The 22,942-nt window shown below is 35.9% G+C and overlaps 2 long non-coding RNA genes across 3 annotated transcripts in view; both read right to left on the bottom strand.

The window, feature by feature from the left end:
• Window positions 1–650: 650 nt before the first annotated feature.
• On the bottom strand, window positions 651–9,560 carry LOC147837134 (uncharacterized). Its single transcript, XR_015478704.1, has 3 exons — window positions 9,463–9,560; window positions 8,606–9,041; window positions 651–2,108 (listed from the first exon to the last, which is right to left on the bottom strand). It is a non-coding gene; the product is annotated as an uncharacterized LOC147837134 (long non-coding RNA).
• A 7,743-nt stretch (window positions 9,561–17,303) lies between these two features.
• The window catches only part of si:ch211-139k8.2, a 76,178-nt gene continuing 70,539 nt past the window's right edge, over window positions 17,304–22,942 (bottom strand). For both annotated transcript variants that reach the window (XR_015478691.1, XR_015478690.1), the window contains exons 8-9: window positions 17,454–21,402; window positions 17,304–17,409 (exon numbers count right to left, since the gene is read on the bottom strand). This is a non-coding gene — a long non-coding RNA (si:ch211-139k8.2). The remainder of the gene's footprint in view (window positions 17,410–17,453; window positions 21,403–22,942) is intronic.

Genomic DNA, 22,942 nt, shown 5'->3' with positions numbered 1-22,942 from the left:
AGTATAGTGTCCCCTTCACTTTTACTGGGGCATTAGGACTCACACAGACCACAGGTTGAGCGCCCCCTGCTGGCCTCACTAACACCACTTCCAACAGCAACCTAGTATTCCCTGGTGGTCTCCCATCCAGGTACTGACCAGGCTCAGCCCTGCTTAGCTTCAGTGAGTAACCGGACTTGGGCTGCAGGGTGACATGGCTGTGGCTTAGCAATATCTTTTTGAATCTCAAAATCATTTAAAACGCAGACAGAATCTAATTTCAAGGTGCCGATTTCGCTATTGATCTTACTGATCAAGAGATACATACTAGTTTAGTTTTGTGGAGTAAAACCTAAATTTCTATTTTTAAATCATTTGAAATATTTAACAAGTAGTTTGAGTTCTTAAAAACATTTCTCGCTGACTTTTAGTCTGATGAGTCAATCATACAAGTTTGCTCATAATTTCACATCCAGCCTCATTTGCCTGGTTTAGGTGCTCATTTTAACTTATAGTAGTCTTTTTTATTCCATCAATGGCATTATATAAATAAGGATAAACCTTGAACTGAGACACTACTTACCAATTTTCATCTAAAGCTTTGACTATCGCCTGACTAATGGTTGCATAGTTAAAGCATTTTCTTTTTTTCAGTTACTTTTTTATATTCTGCCTCCAGATAACCTTACAGTTTGGTTCTGATTGGGGGGAAAAACAAGACTTGATAACAGAAACTTTGTCACCTTTGAATTATAAGGTTCTATCCGTGTTCTCAATGATTTTGAGATATTGAGCTTTAAAGTTTTTACCTTCCATGGCAAATAGTATGTGTGTAACATTTGTTTTTTAAATAAAAAGTCTTAAAATGTTAACTGCATTTCATTGCATTGTACTTGTACATGTGTAATGACAATAAAGTTGAATCTAATCGAATGTGAAATTCCATACAGCAAACAGTATGTGTGTAACATTTGTTTTTAAAATAAAGTCTTAAATTGTAAACAACTTATAAAAAACATCCCATAATTTAAATAAGTTGTAATTTAATAAGAATATGTAAGTAACTCAATTTTGACAAAAATGTCAGATAGAACCTTATAATTCTAAGGTGACGAGTTGTTTTTTGCTCCCATTTTATAAAAATAGTGCATTAACTAATTTGTACTTACACTAAAATTATTGTTTTGTAACAATGTACTTAATGTGAAAATACATACATGCGTATAATTACATTTTTTATTACACTGTTGGCCATCTCTTACACCTTAAACAACTCATACCACCAAACCTGTTCCCATATCCCACCTAACAACACCAGAAGTGTTCTGCAATATATTATAAACACATCAACTAGATTGTATTTATTTTTTGATGCAAGCACATAGTAGTTAAGGCCACCTAAATATAAAGTGGGAATCTTTTTTTTCTCAACTTTCTCAACATTCGACCCATGCAGTAATCAAATTACAGATTCAACTCCCTACAATCATTGTTTTGTTTGCCCAAATACTTTAATTGCATGACATTGATCGCTATAAGCTCAAAGACAGCTTAATAAAACTAAATCAGGAAATTATGTCATGAGATAAAAGGATAAATACAGTATATATGCAAAGCAAAAAAACACAAGAGGTATTTGTTGTGTTAAATAGATATGTCTGACTTAAAATAAAATTGTAGTGAGAAAATGATGATGGATATTTGGGTAAACTGTCACTTTATATGGTCATATGCCTTAATGCATTCACCATAAACACTTATTTTAAAATCTGCTACACTATTAACACCTAACATATTAAATGCTGTGCTCCCTGCCAAAAATAAACACATGCTAACTTGAAGAGACACCACCTCAGTCTTGAAAGCCAGTGTTTGTGGCAGAGTGTAAAAAAAAGTCTTTCCCAAAAATAACCTGAGAGGAAAATCAGGAGAAATGTGCTAATACCAAACCGAAAACCTCCGTTGTGTTTGCCTGCGGTGGAGAACGCCTGTCTCAGCTCTACAGGGAAAGCGGAGATTTTATCTGTCACTAGTGTCTGTCTACTGATGTTTGATTGATGACAAGCCAGCCCAGATAATCACAGCTTCTACAAAGAGCTGCAGCTTCCAGGAGACAAATACTGTAGATACTGTGGAAATAAAAAAAGAAAAATAAAATAAAAAGATGGAAAGGAATGCATTTTTTTTCTTTTTTTTTTTTTTTTTAAAACATCCTACTCATCGGCTAAAGAGCATTTAGGATTTTTACATATTATCTACTAATAAAAATAAATACATTAAAATTAATTTAAAAAGGTTAATTGGAAAAACAAGCATTTCAAGGTAAAAGCTAATAAACAAAGGAGATATAACGCCATCGTTTATCGTCTCACTCATACTGTATTTCAAAGGCAATTCCCCATGAATCTTTAGGGAGCCATTATTGAGATGAGAAACAGGGAAATCTGCTTCTTACATGTGACTGAATATCACATTTAATCTGGAATTTCATCTCATGGGAGCCCAAGTAAGGTTTTTGTGTTCTGTGACGGGACAAGGCTGGACATGCCCTGGATCAGTGCTAGATAGTGATGAGCACAGCATTCTAACAGAGCGAGATGTGACGTGGGGGTGGTGCTAATGCTAATCCCGCTATTGTCATTCTACGGCTGGCTGAATGTGCTCAGCAGAAATGTCACCTTAAATACGCATGTGAATCCCTGCTTTTTTCTAAATGCTCACTGTTTATTGAGTGCTATAGGACTATAGTGAAGGGGACGAGTTCAAAAGGCTGTTCAGCAACTGATGTAAGGAAATGGACTGTGACTTCTAGACTAATAAAGGCTTGAAGATTTGTCCTATTCATCCATCGGTTTTTGATCCTCCATTAACCCATCCTGCCATTCCTTTTCATACATCCATTTTTTTATCCTTTTGGCTATCCCTCCATCTCTCTGCATGCCCTACCATTTCTTGTTTTTCCTTCCATTTATCCAACAACCAGCCGCTCAATGGTCCATCCATGCATCTATTCATGTCTCTTTTTTCCACCAGCTATTCTTTCCGCTATCCATTCAATGTATCTATCTGCCCATCTTCCATGTTTATTCATTCCTCTATCTGTCCATATTCTATCCCATCAATGTATCCATCTATGTACTCATTTTCCAATAATCCATTCATCTTTTTACCCATTAATCAATTTACCTATCAATCTGTCTATCTATCTCTCTCCATTTTCTATTCATCAATCCATCAACCCTCCATCTTTTCATACATCCATTTTCCATCCATCTTTTGCACACCAGGCAACCATTTGCCTATCCCTCCATCTCTCTTTATGCCCTACTATTTGTTTTCTTCCCTCCTTCATCCAATATCTTTTTTTAACAATTTATTATTTCAGCCATAATCCATGTATCTATCTGCCCATCTTTCATGTTTATTCATTCTTCTGTTTGCCCATTACCAATCCATGTAACCCATCTGTGCCCATTTTTTCATTCTCCCATTAATCTATCTATCTCTGTCCATTTTATGTCCATCTATCCATTTTTATCCATCCTTTTGCCCACCAGTCAAACTGTTTGTCTATCCCTCCATCTCTCATTTCCCACTACTATTTCTTTTTCCCCTCCTATCATATAACACCCACCCACACATTGGTCCATCCATAAATCCATTTACGTATCTTTTTTCTACCAATCTATTCTTTCTGCCGTCCGTCCGTCCATTTTACTATCTGATTTTATTCACATTTTTTCATTTCTCTATCCGTCTATATTCTATCCCATCAATGTATCCATCTATGTGCCCATTTTCCAATAATCCATCTATTTTTTACCCATTTATCCATTCAAACATCCATCTATCTATTTCTGCCCATGTTCTATCCATCCATCTATCATTTCATACATCCATCTTTTGTCCACCAGTCAAACTCTTTGCTTATCCCGCCATCTCTATATGCCCAACCATTTATTTTCTTCCTTCCATTTATCCAACACCCACCCACACATTGGCTCATCTACCCTTACATCTATGTATTCATGTATTTTTTTCTACCAATCTATTATTTCAGTCATCCATCTATGTATCTATCTACTCATCTTCCATGTTTATTCATTCCTCTATCTGCAAATCTTTTACCCATCCATTTAACCATTCACTCATAAATCTATCAGTCTATCTGTCTTTGCCCATTTTCCATCCATCCTCTTTTCATACATCTATTTTTCCATCCATCCTTTTGCCCACCAGTTCAACCATTTTTCTATCCCTCCATCTCTCTTTATGCCCTACCATTTCTTTTCTTCCTTCCATTTATCCAACACCCACCCATCCATACGTGAATCTGCTCGAATATCTTTTTTTTAACCAATCTATCATTTTAGCCATCCATCCATGTATCTATCTGCTATGAATCTACATTTATTCATCGGGCTATCTACCACCCACCTATCTATCCACATATCTATCGGTGCCAATTTTCAATAATCTATCCATCTATCCATTCTTCAATCAGTCCATCTCTGCAGATTTTCTATCCAGCCTTCCTCCTTCATCCATTCTTATTGCCCACCAATCAAACAGTCTGTTCATTTAACCATATGTCTATACATTCACATAAATCTTTTCTACCTATCCATATTTCCAGCCATCCATTTATCTATCTATTCACATTTTTCAATAATCCATCCATCCATTCACCCATCGGTTAATCTATCATTGCCCATTTTCTGTTGATCCATCCATCCATTTATCCATAATCCAACACCCAACTGTCCATCTATCCAAATGTCTATCTACTCATGTAACTCTTTTCTACCCATCTATACTTCCAGCCATCGATTTATCAGTCCAACTTCAATCTATCAATTTCTGATATGACAAATATTTTTTTCAATTCTGTATAAATACTTCTACAGACAGCTAAGAATGCTGCACAACTCTGGTATGCATGCAACAAATCAACCTTGGCCACAGTTTTACCGTCACTAAACACAATTTCAAGGCCAGCATAAAGCAACAGGATCCTTCGCTGTCAAATTCAAGGCAAGTTCAGCAGCATGCAGTCAAAAGAATCTTTATCAAACACCATGTCAAAGTATGAACATCACAGTTCATTAGGCTAGAATAAGAACATTGTTTAAACCCTTTTCAATAAACAAACACTATTAAAACTTTCATTACTTGGAAAATGTAATTTAGGGCAACATCACAGCCCACAACAATTAAAGCCATTCTCGTCTTTGTTTTACAGCTTTCTTGGGGCAAAAAGCACTTTTGCCCCTTTCACGAAATTGGCTGTTTATAATTCAAAGCATACTCTTTTCCTGGTCATATATCGTCTAGCTGTACTGTTGCTGTGTTTTCTTTCCACTGTAGGGTTATATAATGTGAGTGAGGGCCTCTGGGTTTGGCCGGGGTCCAGTCCTACACAAGCCTCTCTGTGCTGCTTTTTTCCCCCTGGTTCCCTCCAGCTGCCTTTATCACCCCAGCAGCTGACTCCCTCACATGCCTCTCTGCTCCTAATGAGGGCCTTCTGGGCAAGAATGGTGCCGCTTTCTTGTTTTGCTCCTTTCTTTCACTCTCTCGTTCTCTCTATCCAACTGCCCTTAAGCCATTTGTTATCCTCGTCTTGGCTGCAGAACAGGGCAAGTCCAGCTGACGCGCACCTGCTTAGTGGCCGTGAACAGGACAGCTTTAGAAACTGAGAAATAACGTCTTTCTAAGCAGCCAAATCTCTAACCCAATGGAAATAGAGGACTTTTTGATGCACAAGAAACAGCAGCTTTTCTATCAGCTGAGCTGAGTTTATCAGTCCAACTCCCGTGTGGCCCAGTAAAGAGCGTTTATCGGATTGCTGATAGACTAAGCAATTACAACTCAAAATTGGTGTGCATTACTCCCAAGTTTGGTATACCTTTGATTTTTTTCCCATTCATTGTAGCCTAAATACTTGAAGCAAAACTCAAACTTCTGCAGTAAAGTGGAAAGATCATTAATTTGGGCCCAGATGTTAATAGGCAGTAGCACCATTTTTTTCAGTGTGCTAATTAAAATGTTACTCATACCAAGTGGTAAAATCTCTAAGGGAATCATCAGAATGGGGCTAAACTGAAGTTAAATCAATGTGGAAGTAGCATAGTTAGCTGACTACACACTGTAAAAAAAAAACTTAATTTTACAGAAAATATCCTTACATTTTTTACAGTAATGTTTTGTCATTTCACATTATATTCAAAACTTAGTAAAATGACAACCAATCTCTCTAAATTAACCGTTTGACTTTCATTTTAGGTACTTTATTATTAAAGACAAATTACTGACATTTGTGTTTTTATACAGGGAAATTACAGTATTATTTATAAAGTATTTTTTCTGTTATTTTAAATTATATTCAAAAGTTCGTATAAATTACAAACATTATCAGTAAATTAACGGCTTGACTGTTATTTTATGTACTATATAAGTAATGACAAATTACAGCAATTTGTCTGTTTTTTACAAAAAAATTGACATATTATTTACAGTGTTTTTTCCTGTTTTTTAAGTACATGTAAAATTACGTAAAATTAAAGTAATAAATTGTAATTACTTGCTCTGTAAAAAAAATAAAAAATCGTAAAAAAAAAGGTCAAATGACTGGCAGCTAATATTTGACACGTTATCTGTGATTCTTCAGCACAAGCTGGATCCAGATCCACAGGTGGCACTATTTGGGGTTACTTCAGAGGATATACAGTTGCCTTCTTCAAAATGTAAAATCATTTCATTTTCGACTTTATTGGCACGTAGGGCTATTTTGCTAAAATGGAAGGATTCTCATCCTCCCACTCATGCTCAGTGGATTAGAGAAATTATGTCTTGTCTTCATTTAGAAAAAATCAGGTTTTCATTAAGAGGGTCGGAGGGAAAATTTTTTAAGGTGTGGCAACCTTTTATTGATTTTGTGGAAAATCTCAAATAATTTGATTTTTCTATACATATGGTCTGTATGGTTATATGTTAGCTGAATAAATGCTTTTTCCTTTTTTTTAATTTTTTTTATTTTTAATTTTTTTTAATGTTTTTATTAATTTTTCTTGTGTGTTTTTTTATTTATTTATTTATTGTTATTATGGTTATAATAATTATTATTTCTTTGTATTTGTATTTAAACCTACGTGTACAATTGTATATTTGCTAATTTTTGGCTAATGTGAGCGCTATCCCGCTGTTGGATTGGTATGGGTTTGGGGTTTGTATTGTTGTTCTTTCATATTTGAAAAACTGAAACTCAATAAAAAATATTGAAACAAATGACTGGCAGCTATGGCTGCCAAACAAAAACCATAAAGTTATGGTAAAATTTCTTTGTTGAAAAAAAGTGCAAAAAATAATAAATCTACAGATATTTTCATTAAAATGTTTACAGAGAAACACTGTTATTTTACAGACTTTTCCTAGATTATTACTATCAAATCCATTTAATAAAGTTACACACTAAGAGTGCTCACATACACCTGTTTCAGATTCCGCTGATTGCACACACACAGTCGGAGGATCGTTATGAACTGATTACATGCACTTTAAAAGCAGCACAGACGCACGCACCAATTGCTTAGTCTTGTTATACTGTGAACATTATGACGCGGTTCTCTTCTTTTGCCTTGCTTTGTTTGTTAATTGTTTACGTTGTTTGCTGCCGGGACTGACCATTTGCCTGTTATTTGACCATGACTCTGGATTCCCTGCAAAATGTTACATCTGTTTGCCCCTGTGTTGATTGTTGCTTGCCTTTGGATCTGCACGCATTTGTCAGCGTCCCCTTCATGTTCCATTTCATTTAATATCTGTAACTGAATCATTCCATATAACTTAAACCTCTACATGATTTACATAAACACTATTCAAAAAAATGTAACAACTGTAATCTTAAAGTTGTGAGAATTGTAATCAGTTGTATCTCGTTTGTTGTTTTTTTCAAAAATTTTTTATCCAAAATAAAACTCTTAAATTACGATCATGAGCATGTCTTGGCATGTTATTAAAGGTGTTTAACCGTAATGATTTAGGGAAAATTCTTTTAAATAACATTGTTTTCTCTTGAACTTTTAGTGTAGTCACTTTATTGATGTTTGATCATAATAATCTAGGAGAAGTCTGTATAATAACAGTGTTTCTTTGTAAAACTCTTAGTGTATACCTTTATTGAACGGATTTGATCGTAATAATCTAGGAAAAGTCTGTAAAATAACTGTGTTTTTCTGTAATCATTTTAATGAAAATATCTGTAGATTTATTATTTTTTGCACTTCATTTCAACAAAGACATTTTACCGTAATTTTATGGTTTTTGTTTGGCAGCCGTAGCTGCCAGTCATTTGACCTTTTTTTTACGATTTTTTTTCTTACAGTGTAGCGATCAGAAGAGGTTAGACAGTGTCATGAATAATCTGAAATCCTTTTCCCGAATCATTTCTGTCCATCACCACTGCACACAACTAACTCTAACTCTATACAACATCACTGATGAAAATTATTTTTAAGCTCATTTCAAGGATTTGGCGCTGGTTTTCCAACAGTTTTGGGTGTTTAGACACACACTCACCAACACAAATATATACAAACATACACAGATGAGCCAAAAACATTATAACCACCTGCCAACAACATGCTGTTGGTCCTCTGCGTGCTGCCAATTCAACACTGACCGAACATGGATTGAACTCCTGAAAGTGTCCTGTTGTATCTGGCACCGAATCATCACCTGCAGATCTCTCAAGTCCTGTAATTTGTGAGATGGTGTCGCCATGAATCAAACTTGTTGGTCCAGCACATCTCACAGATGCTTAATTGGACCAAAGACTATAAAATACACATGTCACCGTATAGTTTTAAATGGGGAAAAGTGTAACGGTCAATAAGACAAATAAAGCCCAAATAAAGCCATCAGTCATTGATTGCTATAGACCAGGGGTGCCCAAACTTTGTCTTATGAAAGGCCAAAAACCAAAGTAGACTGAGGGCTGTGGGCCAAAGGGGCATTAAAGTTTCCATGAGTAATCTTCTAATTTATTTCCTATTGTTTAAAAATAACTAGAAAACTTGCTTTATATTATATTAATGAATGCAGTATATTTAAAAAAAATGTTTAAAGAATTTATTACAAAAAAACTAACAACCTTATTAATATAATGGAGTTCAATGCTGAATACACTAAGCTGCACCTGCCTTTGCCTTGATTTGCTCGCAGATGTCTTGTGCATTGCCTAATATCCGTTGAGTGACAGTATTTACAGTTTTTTTTTAAAAATCTGACGAATTTACAAAATTAAAGAAATTACAAAACAAACAAAAGTTTACATTAAATTACAAATAAAGATATTTGTTAAAGATATTCACCCCGACCACCAACCCATCATTCTTTCTCTCTTCTAAATGGAATGGTGGGCCAAAATAAAGGTTGGAATGGGCCAACTTTGGCCCGCGGGCCTGTTAGGGTATCTCTGCTATAGACTGATGTTTCTCCGGGGGAAAGCTCAGACCAGACGTGTGCCTTTACCACAGTTTGGTGGTCAACAAACGCACTGGAATCTCAGTGAACACTTGCTTCACAGACATTAGAAATACAGTATATCCACGCTACTTTTTAAAAAACCAAGGGAACTTAACATTTTTGGAACAAACGCAAGAGATATAGTCCATTTTCCACTGTGGTGCTGCAACAGATCTCTTTGGAACGTTACACAAAACCAAAGTCTTTTTAAGGCAAGTCATTTTACTCAGCGGCCATCTGTGAAACACCTCTTAGGCAGTATGGTCGAGGCATACTGTCTGAATGGAAAGACATCAAATTCTCCAAAAACTGCTTGCCAAGCTGTACATTTAGTTTATTTTCTAAACATCCAAATCACACAAAATCTGCAGAAACTTAAATCTGCTCCGAGCCCCTCCCCCGGAGTATCATCAGTCGATAGAGATTGATGATTGGCTCTTGTAGTAGTAGGCAAGGCTTTATTCACTAAATTGCCCATTATACTTTTCCACATTCAAAGAGATACGAGTGACATGTTTTGTGTATTCCATACCAAAACGCATCAGTAGTTACCTTGGTATTGCAATGTAAATGGCTCTCTTTGTTTTTTTTAATTTAAATAAAAGCCAAAACTATTTTTTTCATGTTCACGTGTAAAAGCAAAAACAACAAAGTGACTAAACACTGTTAATGCCACTCTCTCATATAAGGGTGCTAACATAAATATACAATAGAAGTCACAGTACCCGTATTCATTGAGATGTCATATGTTGCACAAATTTCAAATTTTATTTGGAGGGAAAATTACCAAAAGTAACATGATGTTTGAAAATGATTGGAGAGGAAAGAAAACAATCTTTCAAATCTCCGCACATAACAGAAAAATAAACTATGATCTGTATTAGTGGCATGGCAGAAATATATTTTTAGACAGGCCTGGTCAAAAAGTGAGAGGATACTTTCACTAATAAAAAATATATCACTTAAATTATTTCATTTTTAACAGTCAATTAAATCACACATAGCAGTATTATGTATTTTATATATATATATATATATATATATATATATATATATATATATATATATATATATATATATATATACATATACACATATACACACACACAGACACATACATACATACACACACACAGACACATACACACACACACACACACACACACACACACACACACACACACACACACACACACACACACACACACACACACACACACACACACACACACACACACACACACACACACACACACACACACACACACACACACACACACACACACACACACACAAACAATTTGGCTACAGGAATATTATGTGTAGCAAAATGCTGCTTTTCTTTTATTTTAATTATTATTTGTCTTCATAATTAACTAACGAGCTAGACAAATTCCTGCTTAATGTTTTAGAAAATATTTTGCATAGCGTCTGTACATCACATGGTTGTGATGGTGGAAAGGCAGCTTGAGATGCGCAGGAGTGGTTCTTCTCAGAGTCAGAAAGTGACTCTGTAAAATCATCTTAAGTGTTTATTATGATTCATCATCGCATTGTTTTGACAACCTGATGGGAATGTTACACCATTTATTTCAATGCAGGCTTGCATTTTTTTCCCAAATATTGCATAATCTTGGACAACTGAACCTCCATTATCTGTCCCTCAGGCATCTACTCCAGTACATCTCATTAAGTGAACTGCTGGTCAACATGTAGAAAATTAAACCATCTTTTACAAATTGAGCCCATTGAATCTTGTCATTGACATATAGGAATATGACTGTGGGATGTGTCTTAAAACATGTCTAAGAAATAAAAACCTGTGCACTGCACCAGCTATTTTTAAAACAATGGTTAGTGAATATTTAGCAAGCAAGAAACAGTCAAGGTAAATGACTTTCTTTAAATAGGCTAACACAAGTTTTGAATATTTAAATAATACACTTAACTAAATAACATGCATAACATCACCTAAAAATAAACAGATGACAAACAAATGCAAATTCAGCGATATTTATGCAATTTAAGAACAGAACAAGTTAGGGTTCAAACACTTCCCAATTCCTTTTATGTACTAAAATGTTTTAATGGCTTACAGTGAAGGGGAAAAAAAAACCCACTGACATCAATTCATTGGTTTACCTGTGTGAGAAAACTCTGCAAGGTATTTTTAGTTGTCCAACGAGACTAAGGATGGCACACACATCAGAGAGACATCAGACGTGTTCATGCAGCAAAATGCCTGTTGGCAGACTGGCGCAGCGCTGAGACATTACAAGTGACTTTGATAAAGTTAATACCAGCGCACTGACACAGATACACTGACAGCCCAGCTATTTTAGGAAACGCAAATAAAGAGCAGGTCAACTGCGGGTGTGTGGAGGAAACTGTCAGCTCGCAAAGACAATTGGGCTTGATGGAGGAGCCGGTCCCAGCTGGGTGTATAGGAACACCGGCGAGATGGAGAGATAGGAAGAGATGGAAAGCAATGGGGGAGGAATCAGGCAGAGGATCAGCAGGAAACAGCTGAGGCTGAAGCTGCGGTGATCCATCACATCCTGACTAACTGGCTCAGGTGCTGCACATCCTAACAGACACACTGGGTAAATGATGGGCTCACGGGGCCGAAGGGCTCAGAGACTAGAGTCCTGGAGGGTCTTTACCACCTAGTGACCACTCATTTACATTTCTCAGTATTATGAGGGAAATTTCAAGGAGCAACAGTCTGTTCATTTACACGCATGGACAAAAATACTCTGATATTAGCACAGACAATGTGCTGAGGCAATACTCAAACTAATAATCTACAATGTAAACAGACATTTTTTTTGTGTTAAATTTTTTTGTGCGAAAAAACAAATACTATTTCAGTTCAAATTGTTAGCATCGTTATCCTTGTTGTTGTTGTTTTTTTACAAAAGAAAAGAAAAAAATGGTTAAAATATACTGTTAATATTAAACAGTATAATCATAGATAAAAACAAAATTAAACTACTATGAAATAAAAGGAAGGAGAGTGCATCTATTAAATGTCAGACAAGATGTTAAGTGACTTAAAGTTATAAAACATTGCCACTTTATAAAGAAATTAGTTTTCCCAGAGCATCTAACCTTTTCCAACTTTAGAAGATGCATAGTATCCACAAGCTATTGGGATGTAGCTGGAGGTTTATTTGATTTCCAGTGAAGTAGACTCTGCCTAGCTAATAATGAGGTAAAAGCCAAAATATCAAGTTGTTTAGCATTAAACTTGGACCAAATCTTTAGAACACCAAAAATGGCAACATAAGGGGAATAAACAAGAGATTTTTTTTATTCTTTTGATCTGGCTAAAATCATACTCAAAGTAAACTAACTGAATGAAGATGTAGAGAATTACTATCTTAGTCTCAAGAAGTGGAGTATAGACATGTACACATTTTTGACCAAAGTTTGCGACAGAATACAAATACCCCTGCTGAAAAACAAAATATTAAAAAAGATTCTCCTCGTTGGGAGATTACAATGTTGTAAGCATTTGTATGTCAAGAACAGGGCTATGACATCTCTTTGGGAGATCATAACAGGTTTATAAGTGAAGACATGCCGTTGCAAAACCGCCCGAATTTTCACTACCTGCCTATGTCATTTTTTACCAGCGAAAACAAATTCGAAACCGTCCAATCTGCCAACACTGTCTGCTTCTTTCATGGTCAACATTTTGACCACAAAAAAAAAAGCATCACTATGTAATTAACTACATTTGAAGCTTTTGTAAATGAAAAAAGAACCAAAGCTGTATTCAGTAGATAAACTGTATGCTTATAAACAAAACTGAGAAGGGAAAATCAAGGGAACATAAAAGGACTATTGAAAAGCCACTTTTATAAACACCTTAAGCATAATATTTTCAAATTCAGATTAAGGCAAATAAGCAGATTACTGATGTTCAGGTAAATAACCCTTATGCTGATTTGACAACGCTGAGAATGCTGCATTTTTTATTGAGCTGATCTGCACACAAAATCTCAAGGGCTCGAGGAATAAAATGACCTTGAGAACAGTGAACCAGTTTTGTGTGCTGCTGTACTCAAAGCAGGGCTAATAAATCCTCTTTACTGATCTCATGGGGACATAATAGCCCATCTGACAAGTCACCTCCTTGTGTCCTAAAGACCTCTAGAAGACTTAAAAATGGACCCTTTTTCCCCCTGAAACAGGCAGCGTGAGGGTTTACGAAGCTATCGATCAGAGTCGCCGGTGAATATAAATGACCGCATGACCTCTGTGTTTAACATATTAGTATTCAGTCAGCAAAAGTCTCAGGTGCAACTCAAGGATTTGCAGTCTATAGAAGATCATAGCGTCCTACAGGGTTTTATTAGACGTTATATAGAAATCAAGTTGCGGTTAGCGATCAAAGATTGGCCTCTGAAGCTGATATTGATCTCGAGCCTGATCCTAAAGCTGCTTGGAGCTTCCTGTAATTCAGTGAAAAAGCTTGAAGGAAAATGCCAATCAGAAAGTCATTAACCTAGCATACTTGTGTGGAACCTGCATGCTAAGATCTGCTGGTATTGAATGGGGATATTTGCTGGACCAAAGGACCAGATTCATCGATTTGTTTCAGGTCCAAGCATTTTGATCCTGTTTTTCTTGAAAACTCACCTCCATGCAACATATGTTTACATTTATTCTCTTGTCAGATGCTTTTATTCCAAGTGCTTGCACTGACTTAAAGGTGTTGTTTTTTTGTCTCCAGTTATTGAAAAAGTCTGTAACATGAAGCATTGTGCATAGCATATATATATATATATATATATATATATATATATATATATATATATATATATATATACATATAATATATTTACTTTGTAACACTTTTTAATAACTACATGCTATGCTATGAATCATTTGTTAAGTATTACCAAATAGTAAATTCCTTATTTGTTAAGCATTAACTCTACAGTAATGTAAAGTGAAAGTGTTTGTAAGCAGTTTATAACTGCAGATACAAATGCTCTGTTCTTGATTTATAAGCACATTTATAATGTTCTTAATGATCGTATTTCCATACTTAGTTAATTATTTTTTTATTAATGAAGTATTGCGTTATTTCTCTTATAAATATTTCTCTTACAAACGTAACAAAACGTTCTGTTTAATGGAAAGTCGATTCTTTCAGCACATTTCTAAACATAATAGTTTTAATAACTCCTTTCGAATAACTGATTTATTTTATCTTTGCCATGATGACAATAAATAATATTTTGGAAGTGTACACTGTATAAAAAGGCTCATAACCATTTTTTAAAAACTCAGACGTTAATGTGACTACTTTTTGTCTTTTAGGCAAGTTAGGATTATATTATCAAATTTGTTTCTGTTATACTGTTAGACTCGTATCTTAGACTGATAGTAATATAAATGTTAAATAAAATATTAACATAATAAATTTCAGACCCATTAAAACTAATTATTAAAACCTAAAAAATGAAGTGTAATTATTACACAATACAAAATAATGCTTTTTCCCTCTTTTTTACAATTATAGGAAATTAACCATTCACAATAGAAAATGTTTAGTGATCTACAGACTGTATATGGTCAGTTTGTACTGAGCTTGTCTGTGTCGGCAGTCAGACATCAGTGAGTGAGAGCAGCAGGACAGTGACTGGAGCTGATTCAGCAGAGACACTGTCAGTGTGTGTGTGTGTGTGTGTGTGTCTGTCAGCACATTCTCCACTCCAGACCTGAGCACTCAGAGACACATAAACTCATCTCTCTGCTGCTGTAACTTCAGTCACAAATGCTTTAACAAGAGTGGAGATGCTGCGGTTTGACCACTGCGTGAACTTTACAGCTTAAACAAACATGTTAGCGTAACACAACACTACACAAACAACCTTTGTAAATCATGAGGTCATTACAAGCTCATAATTTGAGCTAATTCTTTCCCGCTAGTCACATTCATCATTCACTCACAAATTATATATGTACACAAACACGGGTGACAGGTGCTTCATTGCTGACCCGACTCAACCTTCGGTCAGACTGATCAAACTCAGAACGAGTGCTGTTGAGTCAGCACACTAACACACATTAAGGGTTTATTTAAAAGCATTCAGGCCCGAGGGGAATGGCGATGAGGGAATGCCTCCGAAAGGTCAAGGTGACGTTCCTGCCATCCTTCTGGTTCAATGTCCCGAGGTGAACCAGGTCATCATTCTGCATGTCTGATGTGGAGAGTGCTTTCTGATGTAATAGTATTGCACTTGACTATGTGCTGGGTCAAAATGACATTGTCTAGACACTAGAGAATAAAAGAAAATAAATAGAGAAATATAACAATGGTGTACAATTCAAAATGTATAATTATATTCATAAATGCAGTAAAACACAGCAGGCTATTGGCAGCTCTACATCATAGGTCTCAAACTGGATTCCAGGAGGGCCGCAGCTCTGTATAGTTCTGCTCCAACCCTAATCAAACATAGCTGATCCAACTAAAGCCTGGTTTGTACTCGTCACGTCCGTTATTTTGCTTTAGTGCGCTTGACTTTGTATGTGAAATCATTGATGTGTTTGCGGAGGTGTGCTTTGGGTGCTCGGGACATGATTTCGGCTGGCGGAGTGTATAATTTTTTTTGAGACTCAAAAAAATGTGCCGCATTTGATTAGAATTGAATAAGAACCATTTTGAAAGATTTTGTATGAAAAAGGTATGACTGAACAGACATCTATGATTCGTGATCATAGAGATAACCAGATAATCAATAATTCTTGGTTAAAAGAATTGTGAAAAACCTGAGGGAGAAGTTTGTTTAAGCCAAAAGATGCCATGGCAAAAGTAAAGCCTGGTACACAATTACAGAAATATGTTTTTCCACTAGTCATAGGCTTTACACTGATGTATATATTACAATTTGAATTTAAAACAATTTGATTGTTACAAAACTATCATTAAGTAACAAATTGTTTCTTTAATAACTGGAATGTTGGACCATTATTGCCTTTTTAGCATAAGGAGAGGAAAGAAACTATAGCCAGACAATAATGTGTGAATTGTGGAGCGGGTTAAATAAAATAAGATTTTAAAAACTGTATTGTTTAGTAAGTGTACTATTTTTTGTTTTTATTCTTGCCGTAATAAAAAATATATTTGTAGAGCAACTCATTTTCTCTTGTCATTAATATTTTAATAAACTTTATTAGGTAAAACTGTCCGAGATATGAACAAAAGCAAGTGATGCATCAAAGTTTGATTAAAAAAAAGCTCGAACGGTTATAAAAATCCTTATAGTCATTAAAATAATAAGTTTAAAAATCTTTATTGATATTAATAATATTACGTAGTTCTGGAAACTTTCAACTTCTCTGTTTATCTGTCTGACTTTACAGTTAGTTTCTTTTGATCACCCCCTGTCATTTTAAAGAGCCATCACAACAGCGAACGTGGCAAGTGTAAAAGCCTCATCCATTTTGTGAGGTGCGCGCGCAGTCAGCAGAGTTGTGTGATGCAGTGCCAGGCGAAAGTATAAATCCAGCTTAATCAAGGTGTTCAAGACTTCTATGGACAATTAAGCAAGTGTGAGTTGGAGGTGGTTGGAACTAAACTATGCAAAGCTGCGGCCCTCCAGGAACTGTTTGAGACCATTGCCCTACATAAAGCATTTGCAAATATTTTAAATATGTTTAGTACTCCTTACTCCACAAATGTACACTTTAAAATTATTCGGGAAAGAAATGGGGATGTAAATAATAAAACAAATTGGTCACTTTTATTAGGTACACCTGCTTGTTAATACAGTACAAACATCTAATTTTTATTTGTTTATTTAACAGGGACAATCCACTTGACACTGTTAATCAAAGACAAACAATGCCGCGTACATAGGGCATATGGCATAAAACTAATTTGCAGCCCTTGTCCCTATAGTTAGGTTTTACACCAAAAAAAAAAAAAAAACTTCTACAAAACAATACAACAATCTGCATACTAGAGAAATGTAAACCTGACCAACCTGAACAAATAATACTTAATATCGTTTTTCGGATGAGACGTTCAACTAAGGTCCCGACTCTCTGAGGTCGTTAAAAATCCCAGGATGTCCTTCAAAAGAGTAGGGGTTTAACCCCAGCATCCTGGCCAAATCTGCCAACTGACCTCTGTGCATCATGGCCTCATAACCATCCCCATATCATAATTGGCTTCATCACTTAGTCTCCTCTTTACCAATTAGCTGGTGTGTGGTGTGCAGTCTGGCGCATTATGGCTGCTGTCACGTCATCCATGCTGTACATTGGTGGTGGATAAGGAGATTCCCCCCTATGTGTAGAGTGCTTTGAGTGTCCAGAAAAGAACTATGTAAAATAAATTATTATTATTATTGTTGTTGTTGTTATTATTATTATTATTAATGTTTACATTACTGTTAAGATTTCAACCATTCCTTCAGCTATACAGAAAAAAACTGGGAGTTCTGATTGTAACTTTAAATCAATAGGCATGGCATTCCATAGATGTCAACCTTTTACTGAAAATTCACACTTACTGCCCTCTAAACTTGGCCCCATCACTGCTGAATTTATGCATCAACTCATAGACTACCTTAGCGGCAAGACCATCACAGCCAATCACGTGACAGAAAATGCATTTAGGTCAAGATGATCCGCTCATATTAATTTAAATGGACAGTTCACCCAAAATATGAAAAATTACTCACTATTTTTTCGCCCTCTAGTGGTTATAAAACTTTGTTTCATTAGTCTGTTGAACACCAGGAGATATTTCGAAGAAAGCTGTAACTAATGACTTCCATAGTGCAATGGAAGTCGATGTTTACAGGTTTTTAGCTTTAAAATATCTTCTTTTGTGTTCAACAGAAAAAAGAATCTCCAACAGTTTTCGATCAAGTGAAAAGAGATTAAGCGATGACAGAAATGTCATTTTTAGGTGAACTATCCCTTTAAATGAATTTGCATGTGGCATGGATTGCTTGTGTGAGACAGTCTGGACTAAATATTTCAGAAAGTGCTGGGATTTTCATGCATAACCATCTCTAGGGTTTACAGAAACGGAATAGTGAAATCTAAGAAAATGAAAACATCCAGTAAGCAGTGATTTTGTATGCAGAAACACCTTTTAGATGTCAGAAACCAGAGGAAAATTACCAAATCAGTTCAAGCTAACAGAAAGACAACAGTAACTAAAATAACTACTTGCTACAATCAAAATGTGCAGAAGAGAAACTGCCTGTCTACACCCCCATAAATGTGCTCTGTATTCTCTATTATCAAAACCCTCAGAGAGAACAAGTTGTTCACCTCTATATTTCACCACCTATTTTTGTTATTTGTGACCCATTAAAAGGTATCATCCACAGTGTCCATGCAGGAAGGATGATTTTAGAATACTTTAGGAACAGAAGGAGCCGAACAGAAGCTATTTAATGCTACATAGTGCTTTAAGCTACTTAATGCTTAAGTGTCAATCCATCTTTCTAATTAGACTTCATTCAATCCATCAGATTCACATCAGGACCCTCATTAGTCCACTTCTCTGAGCCAAGAGCACAGCTGGACGTGACGGTGGACACTAGTGTGTTGTTACATCACAGCCTGACTCCGAAACGTGGTTTAAAGAAGTAAAACAAATATATAAATTATTAGTGAATGACCATGAAGTCCCAGTTCAAATGGTACATTGGAGTTTGAGCTATTAAAAAGGCAACAGTACATGTAACTCTAAAAGAATGCATTACTGATCCAGAAGAGCATATTTGAACATAACACCACTGAAACTTGAATCAGATGAGCTACAAAAACAGATAAAACTTCACTCTGTCAGCTAAGAACTGAAGTTGCATATGATTATGACACCAAAGCTCATCAAAATTGCCTGATTTAAGAAGTCTTGATTTCTACAACGATTTTTGGATAGTAGTGTCACAATTTGACATCAACAACATGAAAGCATGATCCTCCTTGATGCTGGTGGTGTATTAGTTTGAGAGATTATGTTATTGAACTGCTCTGAGCCACTGAGTACCAGCTAAACATCATATACCCTGCAAGTGTGTCAATACTATTGCTGACCATGTCCATCCATTTATGACCAATGTGTTAATCTTGTTATGACTACTGTACTTCCAGCAGGAAAATATACCATGTGATGTAGCACAATTACTCTGAAACTGGTTTCTACAACATGAGAGTTGGTCTGCTACACTCAAATGTCCTTCAGTCACAAGATCTCAGTCCAATAAAGCATCTTTGGGATTCAACTGGAGATACACATCATGGATGTGTAGGCAAACAAAAATCTACACAAATTGCACAATGTCAGTATGGACCAAAATTCCTGAGAAATCTTTTCATCGCCTTGTTAAACCAATGTCATTAAAATTTGAGGCATTTACTCTATGGAACTAGGTTGTACCAGGTAAATCAATAGTATCTGGATGCAGCCCGAGATTGCAAGCTGGGATTGCATTGCTCAGAGATGCAATGTCAGGCACAACGCACTCAGTGGAGCTAGTGAGGGGTGAGGGTTAGGTGAGCACATTAAAAAGCATTGGATGCAGCTCAGATTGCACCTGCACCGAGTCTGCAGCCAGACCCCTCTCGATAAAGTGGCTATTCATTTATTCATTCATTTTCTTTTCTTTTCGGCTTAGTCCCTTTATTAATCTGGGGTCACCACAGCAGAATGAACCGATAACTCATCCAGCAAGTTTTACCCAGCGGATACCCTTCCAGCTGCAAACCATTTCATTCGCACTCATACACTACGGACAATTTAGCTTACCCAATCCCAAACGCAGGGAGAACATGCAAACTCCACACAGAAACACCAACTGACCCAGCCGAGGCTCAAACCAGTGACCTTATTGCTGTGAGGCGACAGCACTACCTACTAGGTATCCATCAGATTCACATCAGGACACTACCACTGCGTTGCCCAAAGTGGCCATTGAATGCAAGTCAAATTCTAGAAAATACTCCAACAATTAATGAAACCCGATTTTAGTTAGTTCTCCGCTTGAATAAGATTGGAACCTTAACCTTTAACTGTATTATGATTTGGTTCTTTTTAAAATGAAGCATAATAAAAACAACTAAACAATAATTCATCATCGCATACATTCGTTCGAGAAGTTTCAGGGTAATAAGCAGGACATTTTAGAGTCAGCCGGTCATTGAAACAACAAAAAACCCTTCAGGCTCAACCTGATCACCCTGTCAGGGTCTATTTAGTGAGCTGACTGTACATTACCCCTCACATATTTCATTAAAACACAAGTAGTCTTAAAGGGGGTTGCATTTTCATTGCATCTCTGTGAAGGCGCCGACTCTCCCCAACAACAATAACAGACAGTAGTTCATCATCTCAGGGCCTCCAGAAATAACGAAAGGAAGAACGTGGACATGAAAAGCGAGCCAAGCTGCATATGAGAACATACAGAGGTCAGGACTGTAATCATCTGACCCGATCAATAATTAACCAAGGTCACCTTTAATGATGGGAAGGCAATGTGGCATATATTATTCATACAAACCCGTCTCTATAGAGAGATGAAAGTGCCGGAGAGGCTGTTGAAGCTGAAGAATAGGCTAAAGGAGAACAAATAAATGAATTTCTCAAGACTGCGTTGGTCACAAAACAGGAATGCTGCGTACATATGAAAGCCTCAACAGGGTATGTGTTTTGTGATGCAGCAAATTCCTCTGCAGTTTCTATTGGATGAATCATGTCTGGGCTGGAATCTGTAAAATAGCGGCAGTTCACTCAAATGCCACAAGAGGTTCAGAGAGACATTCATCATGAAGAAAACGAAGTGAGCCAATCTCCACGGGAAGGCGCATGGTGAGAGATGTGTAAATGCCGGCAGTGGAGCGTGGCGAGTCCATTCACTGCTGCAAGGCAAAAGAGAGAAAGTTTTTGAGTCCAACTGGAGCCTTTTTTTTTTTTTTTTTCATATCCCACGTGGCAAAAGGGGATTTCCTTGCTCTCACTCAATCTGACGCACATTCACTATGCTAAATACACCAGAACAGATAAATGATGCAATGTCAAGCAATCCTGAGGGATCAAGGCTGCCAGAAAAAAAGGGACGGAGTCATGACTGTGGCGGCACCAGCTTAACCCTGTGATGAACCCTCATTCAGCAAAATCTTGGCTATGGATTGCAAATATTTAGTAATGTATTGCCTCAGAGGAACATGATAAATGGGGTTTGTGCAAACAAATGTTGGCTTGTGCATTGCAGGTTCGTGAATTGTAATGCGAATCACATTTCTTACACACATCTTGTACTAATTGTACCCATTAGCTGTTTATGCAAAGCTGAACTTTCAGAAGTCATTACTCCTTGTTTGAATGTCATGTGATCCTCTTTGCCAAATAGAAAGTTTTATTTTCTTTACAGTAACATTTAATGAATTAAATGTGCCCTTAGGTGAATAAAGTTACTAAGTTTATTAAAAACATCTTACTATTTTGTATTTTTGTTAAAATGAAAAAAAATGTGTTTTTAATATTTAAATTATGTGTTTTTGTCGAAACAAAGTACATTAAATATGAAAAAATGAAACAATTGTAACATTTAGCAGTATTACTTATGCAAATATCCAAACTCTCTAAAATGTCTATAAATGTGTATTGGAACGCATCACTTCACTGATGTTGAAAGGTACAATTTAGACTGCTGAAATTTAAACAAACCTATGGATTTAAAGCTACAAATATTTACAAATCTTTTGTCAATAAAATTTGTAGCAGTTGTAAAGATGCACTTATTATTTTACCAACAAATGATGTACATTTATCCTAACCCTACCTAAAACACTTTATTTACTAAAATGAAAACATAATTACACTCCTACTTATTAACCCAACTTAATTCATTTACAAAATAATAATAAAAGAAAAAAAAAATATATATATATATATATATATATATATATATATATATATATATATATATATATATATATATATATATATATACATATAAACATATATAAACATACATACATACATACATACATACATATAATAGTGCAATTGCAATAATTTAAAGGTGCCCATAATAAAATCTGGGTATACCAAGGCATGGTAAAACAATAAAAGATGAGTAAATGGAAATGAACATACTGTGAGCCTCAGACACCACTGTTTCCTCGTGCTCATGTAAATTCCATGAGTGTAAAACCCCAGTGGACAACTGGCTAATCAGAAGACAAAACAAACAGTGACGAGACTCATGGGCCATGCCCTCCACATTAGCATGTATGCCTACGTTAGGTCACTCATCTGGACCAGACGAGAAGCCGTGCCATCAAGAGTCACCTTTAAATGTTAGGATGCGGTTTTGTGATAAAGCAGGTACTGTAGGTGAAAATGAGCATCAATGTAAAACAGAGTTAAATAAACTGCTGAATAAAGGCTTTTGTC

The sequence above is a fragment of the Danio rerio genome, chromosome 2 (genome assembly GCF_052040795.2).
Source record: "Danio rerio strain M-AB ecotype USA chromosome 2, GRCz13ab, whole genome shotgun sequence".
Taxonomy (NCBI): Eukaryota; Metazoa; Chordata; class Actinopteri; order Cypriniformes; family Danionidae; genus Danio; species Danio rerio.
The sequence above is the reverse complement of the archived record's forward strand: the minus strand, read 5'-3'. Positions and strand labels throughout refer to the sequence as shown.